Below are 17,282 nucleotides of genomic sequence, written 5' to 3' on the forward strand. Positions count from 1 at the left end.
TTCCACATCACAGTAAACTGCATATTGCCGAGTGTTTGGGATTTGCATATTCCTAGTCTGCCACTGCAGTGTGTATGCCTACCAGGCAGCTAGTGTCTGAACATCACCAAGTGACTATTAAATTTCACAAAGGAGGTACAACTGTAACACTATACTACTATTAATTAGATTTCAACCAAGATAATGATTACCAGGGATTTGTCAGATTTGTAAAATTGTAACTAGCATAATTTCAGTGTTATCTAGGGACCAGAGATAGACATCTCACATTACATTCAAGTTAACTAAACATAATTTATAAAAAGGTAAATCCTCAGTACAAAATGAAATAATTTATATCAAAACCACACAATCTGATCAAATACATGGGGAGGCTGCTCCTTCTAGCTTGCATTTAATGAGAGTTTTCTAATTTGCATAGCTTTTTAGTAGGGGATGATGTGTCCAATTTAAAGTTCTCACATTTTATTTTTCTCTCTCAAGTACAAAGACGCTGCCACCTGCTTTGGAAGCGTCCAGCTGGCCGATCTGTGTGGACAGCATCATTATTAAATTGTCTTCTGCCTCTTGCTGGCACTGAACCTGACCCACTACAGCGCACACTACTTCCTCAAAAGTGCTCAGCAACCAGAACACCCACTCTGGACAGGCAAGTGTAAAATGGCATCACTTCACAGACTTAAGTTATAGCCATTCATTAGCTAGCCCAACAGCTGTAAACAATATTCCCAGTCCTCTTTGGATCAGGTACACGCTGACAAGGTGACATTATAAAAGTGTAACACCTACAATCCACAATCTTAACAACAAAAACTATCTTATATCCAGAGTCCTCCAGCAATTTACAAGAGCAGCAAAAGCAGAATATAAATGATTCTAAAATTCCACCTGAATCAGATGCCTTTATGAAGCAGATCTGGTTACTTGCTATACATGTACGTGCGCTTTCCAAGATTTCAAGTGACTGGAAACTGTGACACAAGACAAAAAAATGCACCGTTAACAATTAAATACCTTGATAACACAACTATTGTAATACCATAGCTAATAGGAACCTGAGATTTTTATACTTTCTACTTAGTTGTTAGCATTGAAAAAGCCCCACAACTTACCCTTAGGTATCTCCACGGTAATTCCCACACCATTAGTTATTCACAATATTGCCTACTATCTATAAATGCACCCATTATGGTATGTGTGGGTTTAGAAGCAATATGTATTAAATTCCCTAACACATCTCCTTCAATAGATACAAGAATCATGCAGAGAGAAAGCTAGGGGGGGGGGGAGGGTGCTCCCCTCTTTTTTTGTGTTATTATTATTTTAATTTTTAAACCAAAATAAACAACCAGCACTAGAAAAGTACATAGCTTTAATGAAAGCCACTCAAGAAATGAGGTGGAATAACACTAAAAAGCATGTGCCAGCAGTTGGAATGGCATATGGAAAAAAAATGCAGACTACATTGATAACCAGGACAGAGGAGGGGGGGGGGGGGGGGGGGAAAATCTTTCAGGAGTTACTTTTGTTGCATATTCATGCCTCAATAAATTGCTTTAATTGGCTAAAAGAATGAGGAGGCAACCAAGAATGAATATGTTGTGCTGAGTGTGCACACCTTAAGAATATCACTAATGTTTCAAAAACTGCATTCTGGTAGAAATCCACACCTACCCAAACACCTTTTTTCCTCTCTGTATTATTCAGACAGTCACTGCTGACAGGACTGAGAAACTGTGTATGAAAGATAAAGCTACTTAGCAACACAGTTGTCTGTTAAGGTGCCCACGATAATTCTTCCCCCTTACTTCCCTCTCCCCTCCCATGAATAACCATACTTAAAAAACCCCAAAAGGCTAAAACCCCGTTTTCTCCTTAAGATAAATGTATGTATGCTGCTGCAGAAACAGACAAGGAATGTCTGAGAACACAAATATCAAATAAAGCCCAAGGCATCAGTTCGTTATCCCACAAAGCCCTACCAACAGAGACCACCTTGGGCCATGTCAAAACTTCAGAACCCAAGTATTATATGTACACCTAAAATGGGATACATTCATTTGCAGCTTTTCTTAAAAACGTTGCCAGGAGGAGAGTCAACACTCTCTATGAACGCATAAAAAGGAAGGTGAAGATCTTGGAGATGCAAGGGCATTAGATGCTCCTATCTTTAAGTGTCCAGCTGCTTTCAAAATTTAAGTACTAAATATTTGACAAATTCTGATTCCTTTATGGGTTTTAGGTTAAACTCTGGCCCTTACCCTTCCACATTGCTAGTTATGAACATCCATTTAAGGGAATAGTGACCTTGCTATTTAATATGCAGATTCATTGTGATCACTTTAGTGAAAAGTATCTGCTTCTCGACTTGATAGAACTCAGTACTAGTTTTCTTAGATTCTGTTCAGATTATAGTTCTCAGTTTGCCCTTCTACTTCATGGACAAACAACACTTACAATGAGAGCAGCTATTCTGAATTAGGACTACACCATACGGACCTTGGAGGGAATGGACAACAAGGGAGAAAGCTGACCCTTTTTTCAGGTCCTACTACATGATAGTCCCAGGGATTTCCCTTCCTCCTTTTAATTATAGACTTTACTAACAAGCCATGTGTGTTTTTGAGCACTTGTTGATGAGTTCAGATTAGATGGGGACATGGCTATTTCTCTTTGGTAATGTAGTGAATAGTGAAGTAACAAACTAGCCCAAGAAGCAATTTTCACCCAAACTTCCTTCTAATTACCATTCTCATTTAAAAACAATAAAAGGTGATTTCCCCTGACAAATGAAACAGTTTGTTGATATCCCTTTGAAGATCAATTTAAATTAAATTCACTGTATAATTCTAAATAACCCATCTACACACATGCACATAATTTACTTAATCATCAAGAGATTCAATAAGCTTGCACTTGGTTGTCTTCTTATAGCAGTTCAAAGTAGTGCTTTTATTCCCCAGGACAAGTAAGAGCCAGCAGTTCTCCCTTCCTCTCAATACTTTTACTCTTCCTCCTATTACTTGTTCCTTTGCAGACACCTGGAAAGCAGTCCTGGCCCCAATGAAAAAAAACAAAAACACATGGCTTGGGCATTTCCCACCCCAATCTCTCCACAGGTTCCTACATACTCCTCTGGAGGGATGGTGGTGAACAAAAGAGATCAGAGTTAAGGCAATCAAAACACTCTGAGGGCAGAACAGACTCGGCTTTTGCAAAATATACTATCACTGGCAGGACCACTGACAAGATGATCTGCAAATATTTATCTGGTTGTCTTCTCTCCTGGACAGTCTTCTAGTTTTAGCTTCCATTAGCCCTATCAATTATACCAATGTTACAATAAGCTCTCAGACTGCATCAAGGTTCCCTGCTATGACCTCATTTAACATTTGGCTTAACGATCTGGAGAAAATTTCTGGAAAGGAGGAAACCAAATCTGCAAAAGCCATGAACTTTCTTTTAGTGTAATCAGAACCAATAGAAAGCTGCAAACAGCCTAAGAGCACAGCACTTGTAATTGAAAACAAAATTATGCACAAAGGCAGAGATCAGCTGAACTCATTCATCATAGCAAGGTCTAAATAATCAGTGCAGGCAAATAACCTGGCTGTCATTACCAACAGGTTGAGCCACAGTTCAAAGTATTTTACAACACAGCTGAAGCAGCCGAGGAGCACTGCCAGAGCCAAGCACTGCAGCTCAGCTGAAGGCAGCAGTTCTGAACTCATACCTGCCCATCATAGGCACACAAACTTCGAAAACACTCTACTGACCCCCACTAAAGGCTGCAAGAGTATGGGCTTGGACACATTGGTGAGCGTCATGTGCCTAACCCCATCTGTGATTATCAACAAACACATCCTAATTCTCACAGAAATCAAAGAGAAATAAATCAAGTCCTAACTTATTTGGCTGTTTTGAAAGTTGCAGCTGTTACAGCATCTTGAGTAACAGTAGGTCACAGGCAACGGAGCATTCTTATTATAAAAAGCATCAAATGCCACATCCATCCTTCTCATATTCAGTTGCATTGAAGTTAACAGGCAATCATCAGTCTCGCCCGCTTGCTTTGTGCGTGTAAATTGAGTGTACACATAACTCTCATCCTGGATACTGGGCAATGGTAGAGACAGAAGTCTCTGGTGCTGCAGACCATTACCTATCTTGAGCAACTCATCTGTGGCTGTGATATTCTGAAGAACACTCTCCTTATACAAACATACTTCCACAAAGAATCCTGAAAATCCTATCATTTGGCACCCAGATCTGTCCCTGCCATTCCCTATGGCAGTAGCACAGTCCAGAGGTTTGTTTGTAGTACCCGTCCTATTTCAGCAAGCCAAGTACTCTTGTGAATGCCTTTATCTCCCCATTTCTCTTTTACCAAAGTGTTAACAGGATATAACAGGTTACAGGCTATTGTTCTTTGAAAATTAAATATGAATGCGTTGTTCGGACAAGCAAGTAAACACTATATTCACACTAAGATACAAATCCACTAACATCACTGGAAACACAGAAAAATAAATTCTGAATCCACATGGTTTGGGTCATCATCTACCAAACACACTGTACAGTATAATACTCCTCTAAACAAAGAAGCTGAGTCTTCCTTGAAATCTGTTACAAGGAGCAAGTAACATTGTAGCTGAAATTATGACCTAAATAGGCATGTTATATTTCAAGAATCACAAAGTTACTGTCCCTAGAGTCTCAATAGCATGTCTGGAAACAATTCCAATATTTTACAATATAATTAAATTAATTGCTTGCCTAGGTTTTAAATACTGGGCTGGGGAAAAGTGTGAACATGGGCAATGAAATGTGTGTGTTATTATTGAACTTACAGGATTTCTGGTCCTAGCTAAATTTGCAGAACCCACAGTCAAATAAATGGGAACGAAAACAGGCACACTGAATGTTAAAAAGGATATGTACAATGTCCTTGAAAACATCAGAAGAGCCACATACCTGGCTCCGAACATTGTACCACATTAATCAGTATTACCCTGGCATAGAAGAGCCTATCACATTCCCTCATATCCCAAAACCTTTCGTGTCCTCAGGGGCAACAGAGAGCAGCAGAAGTTCGGCAACTAGTACTGCAACTAGTGCTTGAATCACCAGGGAGAAAAAATTATCTTTAGTGGAAGCATCAACTGGCATTTTATTTCCCACATGCACATCCCAGAGAAAAAGCCCACCAGGACCAAAGAATGAGAATTTATAGATTCATACTCAGATTTTCATAGAAGACTCATTTTTAGTTTGCAAGATATGTTAGTGACTTTTGACTACCAAACCTTAGCAGTAGGAGGATATAAATGAGGCAGCCCTATAACAGGGCCTCAGTGATAAAACTAAGAATTTCAATCACAAATTTTAAAAATAATTTATTTAAATAAGATTTCAAGTTTAAAAGCCAACAAATTGTCATAGCATAGTTTTAATCTGTCCTATTATTACATCCTCCCACAGAAAGCATTATTTTCTCCCTTCAGACTTAAAAATCAGCAGAAATTGCAGAGTTGTCCCCCTTCAAGGCAAAGCAAAACACAGAGAAATATTGGAATTTCTCTGCACTGCCTGGAAGAAATCTGTTGGAGAAGGTAGACACACAAAGAACTGTGCCAGGCAGTGGGAAGGAACTGAATCACCCTTCTCAAACATGGTGTCTCAGTCTCTCATCTACCAGAGAGTTTTGAGGGACCCCAGAACACAATTTTTAGAAGAGTTCAGCTCCCAGCCAGCCACCGTTACGAAGTCTCCAGTACAGACTACCTAACAACATACCTGCTAAGTGCCCAAGCTGAGATCCAAGTCAGCCTAGGACCACCTAACACAGCCAGGGAACGCAAGGCAAACTCTTTCAGATGCCAGGAGACTCAGCCACCCTGTGGAGGTGTCCACTATAAAGAGAATCAGGGGCCCTTCAGCCATGAATTAGGCAGTTACTTGAGGAGTACTCCTTACAAGCCTGGGCTCTTGCTTGCTTCAGAGCTCATCTATGCATTTTTATACTGCTGTTTCCAGAGGTAGCCCTGGCTAACCTGTGTAACTTGGTTGGCAGAGCATGAGATTTTTGATCCCCAAATTAGATGAGAACACAAATGACTATGTCCTAACAGACAAACAAATTTGGATGCAATTACTTCTTCACAGGGCATGAACCGTTTCAGCTGAAATGCTGGTTTGGGCCAGACAGCCAAAGAAATAAGTGCTTCATCCCATGCAAGTCAAAAAGGTATGCAGGTTGACCAGCTGCTTACATTTTCACACCCCGATATCAACAGTTAACATTTGCAAAGTCTCTTAAAAGTTATCACAACACTCTCTTTGTACTCTTTTGTACTTTTTGTACTCTTTTGCAGACAACACCAAGCTGAGTGGTGCAGTTGACACACCTGAGGGTCGGGATGCCATCCAGAGGGACCTGGACAAGCTTGAGAAGTGGGCCCATGTGAACCTCATGAGGTTCAACAAGGCCAAGTGCAAGGTTCTGCACCTGGGGCAGGGCAACCCCCAGGATCACTACAGGCTGGGGGATGAAGGGATTGAGAGCAGCCCTGTGGAGAAGGACTTGGGGGTATTGTTGGATGAAAAGATGGACGTGAGCCAGCAATGTGCGCTCACAGCCCAGAAAGCCAGCCGTATCCTGGGCTGCATCAAAAGAAGCGTGGCCAGCAGGTCGATGGAGGTGATTCTGCCCCCTTACTCCACTCTGGTGAGACCCCAGCTGGAGTACTGCATCCAGCTCTGGAGTCCTCAGCACAGGAAAGACATGGACCTGTTGGAGGGGGTCCAGAGGAGGGCCACAAAAATGACCAGAGGGATGGAACACCTCTCCTATGAGGACAGGCTGAGAGAGTTGGGGTTGTTCAGCCTGGAGAAGAGAAGGCTCCAGGGAGACCTTATTGTGGTCTTTTAGTTCTTAAAGGGCGCCTTTAAGAAAGATGGGGCCAGACTTTTTAGCAGGGCCTGTAGTGATAGGACAAGGGGTAATGGTTTTAAACTAAAAGAGGGTAGATTCAGACTAGCTACAAGGAAGAAATTTTTTACGATGAGGGTGGTGAAACACTGGAACAGGTTGCCCAGAGAGGTGGTAGATGCCCCATCCCTGGAAACATTCAAGGTCAGGTTGGATGGGGCTCTGAGCAACCTGATCTAGTTGAAGATGTCCCTGCTCATTGCAGGGGGGTTGGACTAGGTGACCTTTAAAGGTCCCTTCCAACCCAAACTATTCTATGATTCTCTACACCACACAGTGCATGGGCCGCTTCTTAAGACGGACCTTTGCTCTGACTGGATATGGGTGTTCCTCAATTACTGGTCTCTTCACCACTATGCAAGTCCTCAAGCAAGCCATTAATGTCACCTAAGATTTGTTAGCAGTTAAGTTCACAGAAAAAAGCTTGAGAACTTGCCACAATCCTGTTCAGAAACCTGGAAGTTGTCAATAATGCTAGGGGGTTTTGAAGTGACGTTTGATTCTGAGTAAAACCAGTAGGACATGGAGCTTTTGAGCCCAGAAATAATAAGAAGGAAGAGTAAATTTACACTCCTCTCTTTCTCTCCTCACTGGAAGTGTCTCAAAGGACATTAATTACACTCTCCAAAGATTCACAAGCTTGGAGAGTTTGCTGGCAAGGCGCATTTTCCCAGCACCTCACTGTTATAGATTAAAGCAAAGTATGAAGAGAAGCACAAACACAGGATACTGAATCTCTGATGCTTTAAAGTTGGTAATGTATGAGGTAACCTTCTTATCCTCCCCAAAATACATACGCAGAAAATTCTTAGAAATGGTAGCGTGCAGCTGTCACTGTTTCACACACACAGAAATTCAACATTTGCCATGACATAACATACAGTTACCATGGATATTTCCCTGTTCTTAGTGCACTAGCAAGGAAAAAGAAAAGAAAAGAAAGAGAAAAAATCTCCGTTATCCAATGCATACTAACCTTGAGCAAGTGTTGACTCTGCAGTGACAGCCACCATACTGGCTAACACAAAAATGAACTTTATTTTGCCCAAATTATTGCAAATGAATAATCTCTGCACTGTTTAAGACTAGAATTGCTTTGCTACATGCCACACAAGGATTGTCACAGGGCAATCAATACCCAAAGGATCATGTGAACCACTAATAAGCAGGGGACAGTGGAAGATGGTTTGAGACCAAGACCCTTCTTGACAGCAATAATTCAGAATCAGTCTTCAGTTTAGGATAAATTAACTAACAGAAGAGGTACAAAGGAGGGCTACTGGCATAAAGGAAAGGGGGGGTGTTGGGGCTGAAGATGAGCATTGTTCATCAAAAGAACCAAACATGTCATAGCTTCTTTAGCTTATCCCCAGGGGAGCATCCTGGGGAGAAAAAATATGTTAAATCCAAACAAATGGTGGCCCAAAACCAAGCATGTATTAGACCAGCTATGAATTAGCAAGTATGGGAGATGACAAGAAGTTCCAAAGAGGCAACAGGAGAGTTGTGGAGCTTTCCAGTTGGGCCAGCAGATAAAAGAAGGCGCTAACATTTCTTATGTCACAACCTGTCAAATTCACAGCTGGGCTCATATGAAATCACTTTCTATTATTGTAGGAGTTATGTCCTGTGTTCTGGTCAAGCAAAGATGCCTCAAGGCACTGCTGCCCCCTTGTAAACTGAGCCAGAAAACTTCAAGCTAGTTCACTGTTCAGAGATTCTATTGTTTAAAAAACAACCAACCAACCCACCCAAACAAAAAAACCTCCAAACCACAACAAACAAACAAACAAACCCAAACAACTTGACCAAACCTAATTTAGATCAAATTCACTTAGTATAGGACAGGTTCCAGTCAACTGAAACTACCTTTTCAAATGAACAAGCAATTAATCAAAAAGAAAAGAAAATGTACTCAGTGTGTTTTCTGCAGGGGTGGGGCAGGGTAGGTGGGGGTAGCAGGGAATAAAATAAGCCAAGTTTAACTCATTTGGCTAGAGGTAGCTGTGATAGCCTGGCATTGTCCAATTTCTCACCTTTCTTACCAGAAGGAGGATTCAAACTGGAGCTGTAGAGCATATTTTGTGCCACAACCACCCAATCACAGCTCTGCCTAGAGGACAGCCAAATTCTACAGAGAATCTTTAAAGTCTTTTGGATTTATAGTCAAATATATGCCATCGTATCTGAGCAAGTGACAGTTAGGACATGTCAACTTGTAACCCTGTCTCCTGTAGTGGTTTCCCTGGGTGTCACTCCTCTACGTCGTATGGTGTACTGCTCTGCCCTGCCATGCTGAAAAGCTTTGATCCAGCAGGGGATTCTCCAAGGGATAGGTACCTCCTGTGGCCTATCAGAGTGTCAAAGCAAGGCTCAAAATCTTTTTTTATTAACATGGAAACTTGAGATCAGAAGACGGTATTAAAACAAAATCTAAATTTAACCAAAAACAATTCTGAAAGAAGTTCTCAGTGGCACTTTTCTTCCACACCATTAAACAAAAGTAGACAAAAATGGCGTTGAAACATTAGAATGGCTGTTGTTTTGGAAACCCAAACTGCGAACCAGTTGTACTGGTGACTTGGGGAGGAAGGAGAGGGTGGGGAAGGTGCTTTTAAAATATCTTTCTCACATTGTCTGTTCTGTAAAAGGTACAGACTGCAGTAGCAGTCCATTTGTTTGGGCATAGCAATTTTCCAAGACTGCTTTCCACTCTTGGTCAAATCAGACGATCTCTGTAATGAAATAGCAGTTTTTTGGACAAAGACTCCCATAGATAACAGAATCTGCCTTTCTGATATCAAAGTTGCTAATAGTCTCAGAACTGAAACCCCCTAGCAAGTTTCAGACTTATTCTAAAATACATACAACGTATCCATCCACACAGTATCCTGCTGTAATTATCCCCAGCCTATCAGGTGAGATAAGACAATACTGAGTGAACCGTGGCACAGAATAATATTGGCATCTGCCCCGTCTCACAGAACTCAACAGTAGAAGAGGAAGTCATTGCTTGTCTTTCAAGCTAGCGCTCTAGCACTGCACCATCCTCCCTCTCCTTGACAGTTTTCAAAACAGTGTTATATTAAAAAATAGAAGATGAGCTTTGAGGGCATCTATGCGCATCTTTCACGCCTAGCAGCAGTAGCTAAACATATCTTTAAATATGAATCCAAACAGTTGCCTTGACAATCCTTGGAATAACAGAAAGCATAATTAACCAAGCCAAAACACTGAGACAGTGGCATGGTAGAAACAGGACCCTGTATGGAGCAGGACACCCTGTCTTCCCCAGTTTTCTCTCTAGGTTCGTCGGGTCTCCAAGGGGTACTGACTGCTACTCATGCACATGCTGCATATTCCACAAGCATAATTATTCCCACTAGACCCGGCCTGTTTCTCAAACAAAGATTTAGTAGCAAATTTCTGTAAGGAAGTTGTGTGTCACGGTTCCCGCTTTACTCTTGCAAGACATACTACTACTGTATTTGTACTAGGTGATCACTATGAAGTGTTGTCATAAATTATTCAAAGAACGATTGTCCAAATAAATGAGCGAGGTACAGCTTACTTGTGAATGCACATTTGCTTGCTAATTTGTAATAACTAGTCTCCCACAGAAGGCTTCAAGGCCATTACTATGAGTTAGTATAGTCCTACAATATGTTAAATTGCTTTGGTTTACCATATCCCTGACAAATACAATAAAATCAGATTATTTTTTTTACATTTCATACTTCCAAGCAACTCCTGGGCAGATATCCAGCCACATAAGAAACACCAGAGTATTTCAAGACACACAAACTACATTAAAAAGAACTGTTTTGGAGAGCAGCCCCTGCCATTATAAGGGAAAAAGAATCAATTCACTGAAGCTGTGAACAACTAGTCAAAGTAGGGGCTTCAGCAGACTAATTAGGGAAGTGCATTAAATGTTCTAACGGTCAGAGTCACTCGGAGTTAATGAAAGATTTTCCTAGTACAAAATATGTAATATTGTATTGCATTACTCAAACATCATCATGTAATCCCCAATATTAGACAAGTCTATACTCATATCCTCCAGGCAATACCATCTAGCAGTTGCCAGCTGCTGTGGAATTACCGAAAGCTCTTACACACCAATAAAGATTAAATGCCTCAGAGAACATAAGAGTGTTACATTGTGAAGACAGCAGTGTTGGTACGCCCCAACTGTTCCCTTATTTTTTGTTTATTAAGCATAACAACTTGTAAGAATAAACAGTGATGTAAATCCAGTTTTCCCATCTCTCAGGAGAGTGCATCATCATTAAATAATAGTATATGTCTAGGCATAAGAAGAGGTGACAGAATGGTCTCATTCTTTATTCTGGAAATTGTCCTATTTCACATGGCACAATATGCACCTAATTATCAACTAAAACAAATAGCATACCTGCACTTCTGGAACCAATTCCTCGAGCAGAGCGGCCACTGCATTCCAGATGCCGTTCCCAAAGAACCCTGAAACATGAAAAAATATAAATAGTCCATGCAGCACAGCTAAGAAGCCAGGTTTTACCCATCTTAGGTGGCACTCTGAAAAACAGTCCTGCCCTTACTTGCACTCCACCAATACTTGCTCATTCACAAGAAGTGGAAGAGTTTCAACAAAAGCCAGTAAGAACATCCTAGAATATCCTATAGGCAGCCAAATAGTTGCAAGACCTGGGAAATAGTTGCTTTCAAAATCTCACAGAGAGATGAGGGATTTCAATGTGTCTCACATGCTGGATAAACAGGAAGAAAAAAAGATGCAAACCACTGAGATAGCAAGTAAACACAGAGTTAGCCACAGCACCACATGGGGGACCTTAATTACCTAGCAGTCTAAAGTTAGGTCATTTAGTACTCAGTATCATAACACAAAAACCTTCTGTCTATATTCAATTGATATGTCTAAAAAACCTTCTTGTTTTTAATGAAAAATAAAAATCCAGTTCTTCAGGTAAATCTTTAAAGAAGCTCCTGGATAATTAAGTTCCATTTTAAGAAGCGTCTTGGACAGATAAAGCCATGTTTGGAACATAAGATTAATACTGAATTCTTTAGGTTTTCCAAGGATAACTAAAGTAGCCTTTGCAATCACATTCTACCTGCTTTTGAAATACCTGCTCCCACTTCCCAGCCCACTGGCTCTTGTCTATTTATACTTTTAAGTCTTTAGGGCAGGGACTGCTGCTGACTGCAATGATGGAGTCCTGAACTCAGCTGGGCCTGCGGGCATTCCTTTGATGCACACCATAATATGTTTATAGAAAGGAAAAAGGCTATGTTATTTAGCAGCGAGGCCAAGTTTGAATAAGCAGACACCTATTTCTGGCAGTAAATACACAAGAGAACAAGCAATACCGTCTTTGATCTATGCTCACCTAACAAAAAAGGACTGTTTTGACAGGTAATTTCTAATCAAGAGGATAATCTGGACAGTGCATTGCAGCTAACGCTGGTGAACAACATTTTATTAAATTCATGTACTGGTGAATTGTCAGCAGTTATTTTAGCCTGCATGTAGTGCAGCTTTCAGCATTATTGATCATGAAATTTTAATATAATGCTTGGAAACATTCACTGGCATTTCAAGAACACCATATGATTGATTTAGAAGTTAGCTGCCCCCCAGAGACAAGTCCTTATTATCTGGTATCCTCCTCCTCTCCCTTTTCAGCTCAGCTGGTTACTGCATAAAAAGTTGCTTGAAATTTAAGTTTACTCAGAATCCATAGGCCATGCTGGCCTTTATGCTATTGCCCATTACTGAAACTCTGTATTTCTCAACAGCTTTCTATTACTGTATAGATTTTTTTCACTTTTACCTCACTTGATGCTGTTATGCTGGGCTCCCTTTTCCCCAGCTCCATGCAACAGTGAAAACTCAAATGTAATCAGGTTTTCTCACAAGTAAATGCAACCAAACCTGAAATTATGATACCTTGTCACCCCACTGCTGTCATAATTAAAAGTCCACTTCCATTTGCTTTCAACAGATACAAATTTTGGATAAAACCTTGCCTTCAAAATCAATTTGGACTGTAACCCACCATGTGAATTAGATGCAAAACTTGAAGGCTATTAAAAAAACCCCAAAACAATAAACCAACAAAACCAAACAAAACAACAATAAAAACAAAAAACCACTAAAAAAACCCAAACAAAAAAGAAAAAAAACCACCCACCACTTCCCCCCACACACACCCAGTCCATTCTCCATCTCTTGAATATTGCCTGACTTTGCTGACATTCATTTCCCAAGACTGAAATTCTGCCTTGGACATTGATTTCTCCCCATCCCCAGTAACTTGATTATTGCAATTCCTTGTAGTTTGCCTCCCTTTAGCTACTACATCAAACTGCAATATGGACAGAGCCAGCTTGCACAGCCCTGCAGGAGACACCTGGCTGCATCGAGTACCACTTGGTGCCATGTCAACAGACATCCTGAAATCACCCCAAAATAAATACAAGCCTGATCCCGCTCACATGAAATAACAGCTGACTCTGGATCAGGCCCTGGGGGCCAGTTTCATCCCAACAAATTTCAGGCACTTAACTCATACACTTTAGGAAACCTGGAGAGAGCAAGAAAGCTTGGCACGTTCTCAGGGCAGCCTAGCACTGCCAGAGCCATAGTCCTCCTAGGAGCAGCAGAGCTTCTAAATACCTAAGTATGACCATTATTTAATAATTATATAAACCCTTTTTGACATGGCTTAACTTAAAAAAACAAAACACCAAAAAACCCAAAAAGCAACCAGCAAAAAACCCCCAACAAATTAAAAGCATAACCAGTTGTATCGCTGGCACGTTTCAAAGTTCAAAGTGAGATCCTGGGCAAATTTAAGCACGAAGAAACAGCTCCCTGTTGTCCCACGTATCCCCAAATCCATTAGTAAACCACAGGAGGAAAAGAAGCAGCCCTCATTTTACAATGGGAGCTCCAGCCAGCCAGCTCCCTTGAGTTGGCTCTGCCCAGCAGCAAGTTTCTCAGAGACCTCCAATAACTTCGCTCGCTATTTCTGCTTTACCTTCACAAAGGTCACGATGCTCAGACTGTTAAGCTCAGCCTCACTCCAGCCACTGCAGAGCTTCCGGTGTCACTCCCACCCGCAAAAAAGAAGCAGCAGGTCAAGCCTCATGAGTGAAATTTTACAAAAGCACTTCTAAAAGTAAAAGAAAACGTAAGGCAAACTGGGAAGGGAAAAAAAGCAAGTAGAAAAGAAATACTCAGCCCAGGCCCTGCTTACTGTGTTGCAGAGAGGCATTTGCATGAGGTCTGCTGCCGGTGCAGAGCCTCCTCGCAGGGGGTGATGGTGTGGAGGCCCAGGCCTTGGTGGAAGAGTGAGTCATTGCACCTAGATTAGCCACACCATGCTACTGAGGGACAGGGCCAAAGCTTGGCGATGGGAGGAATCGAGACACCACCTGCTAGGGGTGCACCGTGATGTCTGAGGAGGGAGAGCTCCTAAGAGGGAGCTCCTGTCCCACTAGCCTCCTGAAAACTTGCTCCCGTGTGGCTGGCATAGCCAGGAAGAGTTTTATTTGCTGTACGCTTGGATAAACCAGAAGCAGGTAAGCCCCTAGGCCAAAGGAAGCAGCCTCTGCACTTCAGGGGAGATGTCTGTACCTTGCTATGTCCCTCAGCCGTGGAAAAGCCCTGCACGATGGCCAGGCCCAGCACGTGCCCTCACAAGGGCCTGTCCCCCAACTCTTGCCCTGGAGGATCGGAAGGAAAAGCCAGGAGGCAAGTACAGGATATTTTCCCAGTAGAGCAAAGCTGTACGGAGACGGCCATGATTTGCAGAACACCAAATCTCCTCATTTGTTGCCTCTCAATCTCCTTCAGAAGCAATATATTATCCAGCAATGATTTCTCAACTGTGATAATTATCAGCAATGACAGGCTATTAAGGGCTTAAAACTGACTAGGAGAAGCAATACATATAAGATCTAAGCACAAGATAGACTATATTCAGAATTAATGATTATTCTCCTGGGCCTATCATTACCTTGATTTCTTGCTGTCTGTGATATCATAGATGCTCTAGTACCATGTCAACAGCTGGAGCCAAAGCAAAAATGTAGGCTCAGTGGGGCTGTGCAGAGGTGGAACAAGAGTCATGAAAATGACCAAACTTCTGGCCTCGCAAAACAGAGCAGGGGCTGCTCTCAGCAATCCCTTTTGCATAAGGATTTCCAGGACTGAAAGCACCAGCAGTGCTAACTCCCAGCAGTGAGATCACCTTTCATCTGGTCACTCCAGCTAAGGAAACGCATCCCTACAGTATTGATAGCTCCACACTGGGCCTCTGTGAAATCCCTTGGGGGAAATTCACATATACATACATATCCCTCTCTCAACATGTCATGCTTTATAGGCCTTAAACATAGGCTTGGATTCCACGAGCTCATCTTTCACTCAAAAAGTTGGAAAGCACGCTAGCAAATAAACTTGATGAAAAACAATCACTCTTGCTTCCAGTCAACAAGCCACAGAATGCAATTACTTTGTATGTGAGTTTCCTATTTCCACTACACCAAGACAGGACAAAGGGTTGGGCTAAAATGTAGAATATACAACCACAAATTCCCTTCTCCCCTACATCATCCAAGACAAGTAGCAGAACTGTTCTACACAAAAGAAAACCATCAGAGCCTGGTGCACTTCAGTGGAGCCAAGTCAATAGCAGCTGAGTTATGGGGCTCAATACTGAGGTACACTGGCTGTAAGCCAGTAATGCCACTAGACCACTCACTGACGCCGTGGGACATCTGGTCCCAAAGCCCACTTCTTCCGGAATGCAGTGCAAGTCTCCCCTCTTGGGAAGACAGACCCCCGACTGCCAAGTGACAATATCAGCCAGCTAGGAGTAGTTTTCACCCTGCCCCAAAAGTTACGTCGTTTTCCAAAAGAGCATAAAATTAGAGACGTACATTGCATGGCCTTATAAAACTAGAAGACATAAAACTATCAGACAACTGGAAAGGTTGCTAGACACATAATGAGACTTCCGCAGAAGCTGCCAGCACTACCTGTGCAGACTTAGCACAGGCTGAAATATCAGCCACGATGACTAGATCTGACACAGGGCCTGACCTTTAAATGGGTGTTTGGAGCAGGAGCTCATCTTGGAGCTGCTAGGAACACTTTGCCATCTTCCCTGCACAGAACTCCTTGAAAAGAATTAATTCTGTTGTCTTTCCACTTCCACAAACCCACATGGTCATTAAGAAAGTGGAATTGCCATTCCCAAAGATTCTCAGGTGACTAAGCTAGCATGGCTAATGTCTTTTTAATATCTTTTTATGCCTTCAGGAAAAGTGATATAAGTAATGTAGTATTTTGTTTTCCAGTTCTATAAATCCATTTGTTTTTGTCTCATTTCAGAGTCCCTCTGGAGTAGCTCTCCAATTGGGCTTATTTTGTATTTGTTGAAATTTATATCCATCTATTGTCCTAGTAACAGGGTTGAAAGCCAGGAAGCATAATATCTTTCTGTTTCTGAGAAGTCATTTCTTTCTGGCTAAACTGGTCTCTCTGACCCAGAAGAAACTGTATCATCATTGAATTAATTTTCCTCAAAAAAAAGAAGCCTAAAATGACATAAGCCACAGGGAACTGTGTGGAATAGGAATAACAGCAGACAGTTCATTTTATGTAACTACTTCTGCTCTTTTATGGGCCAAGTAAATTATTCTATTCTTCCAGTTCTTGGGGCTTGTTAAACATTAGAGGCGTTGTTATAGCTGCAGCTAGAAGAATCTTATTCCGGTACTATTTAAACATGTTTTTTTTTTTTTTTTTTTTAAAGAAATGTATCTGTGCTTAGATAGAGTTACTATTAAGTACAAAACAAAACCAGCCAAATATAAACTAGAAAAGAATTACAGTCAAATGAATTGCAGGAGATAAACGTGTTTCATAGAAAGTAATACAAGTGCTATGATTCAGACCAGAAACAAACTGGAGGAATTAAAGACAGATTATTATTCATTATGATTTTATACTGAGACCCTTATGAACATTTAAGCAGGCCTGTCCAGAGCATTAAAACATCCTCCTTAGACCAATTCAGAAAGTAAATACTAGGATAGAATTATCTAACATGACTTATTTTCAAGCCTATGTTGCAGGTGTCTTGCAACATACTACTGAAGGAATCAAGCTGAAAATTGGTGTCTGACTATTTTACCACCTAATTAGAATGCTGAATTTGCCACAACTGGACATGACATGTTTTTCTTACCCCTGTGGCAGAGCAGACTGATATTA

The sequence above is a fragment of the Ciconia boyciana genome, chromosome 5 (assembly GCF_034638445.1).
Source record: "Ciconia boyciana chromosome 5, ASM3463844v1, whole genome shotgun sequence".
NCBI classification, from domain to species: Eukaryota; Metazoa; Chordata; class Aves; order Ciconiiformes; family Ciconiidae; genus Ciconia; species Ciconia boyciana.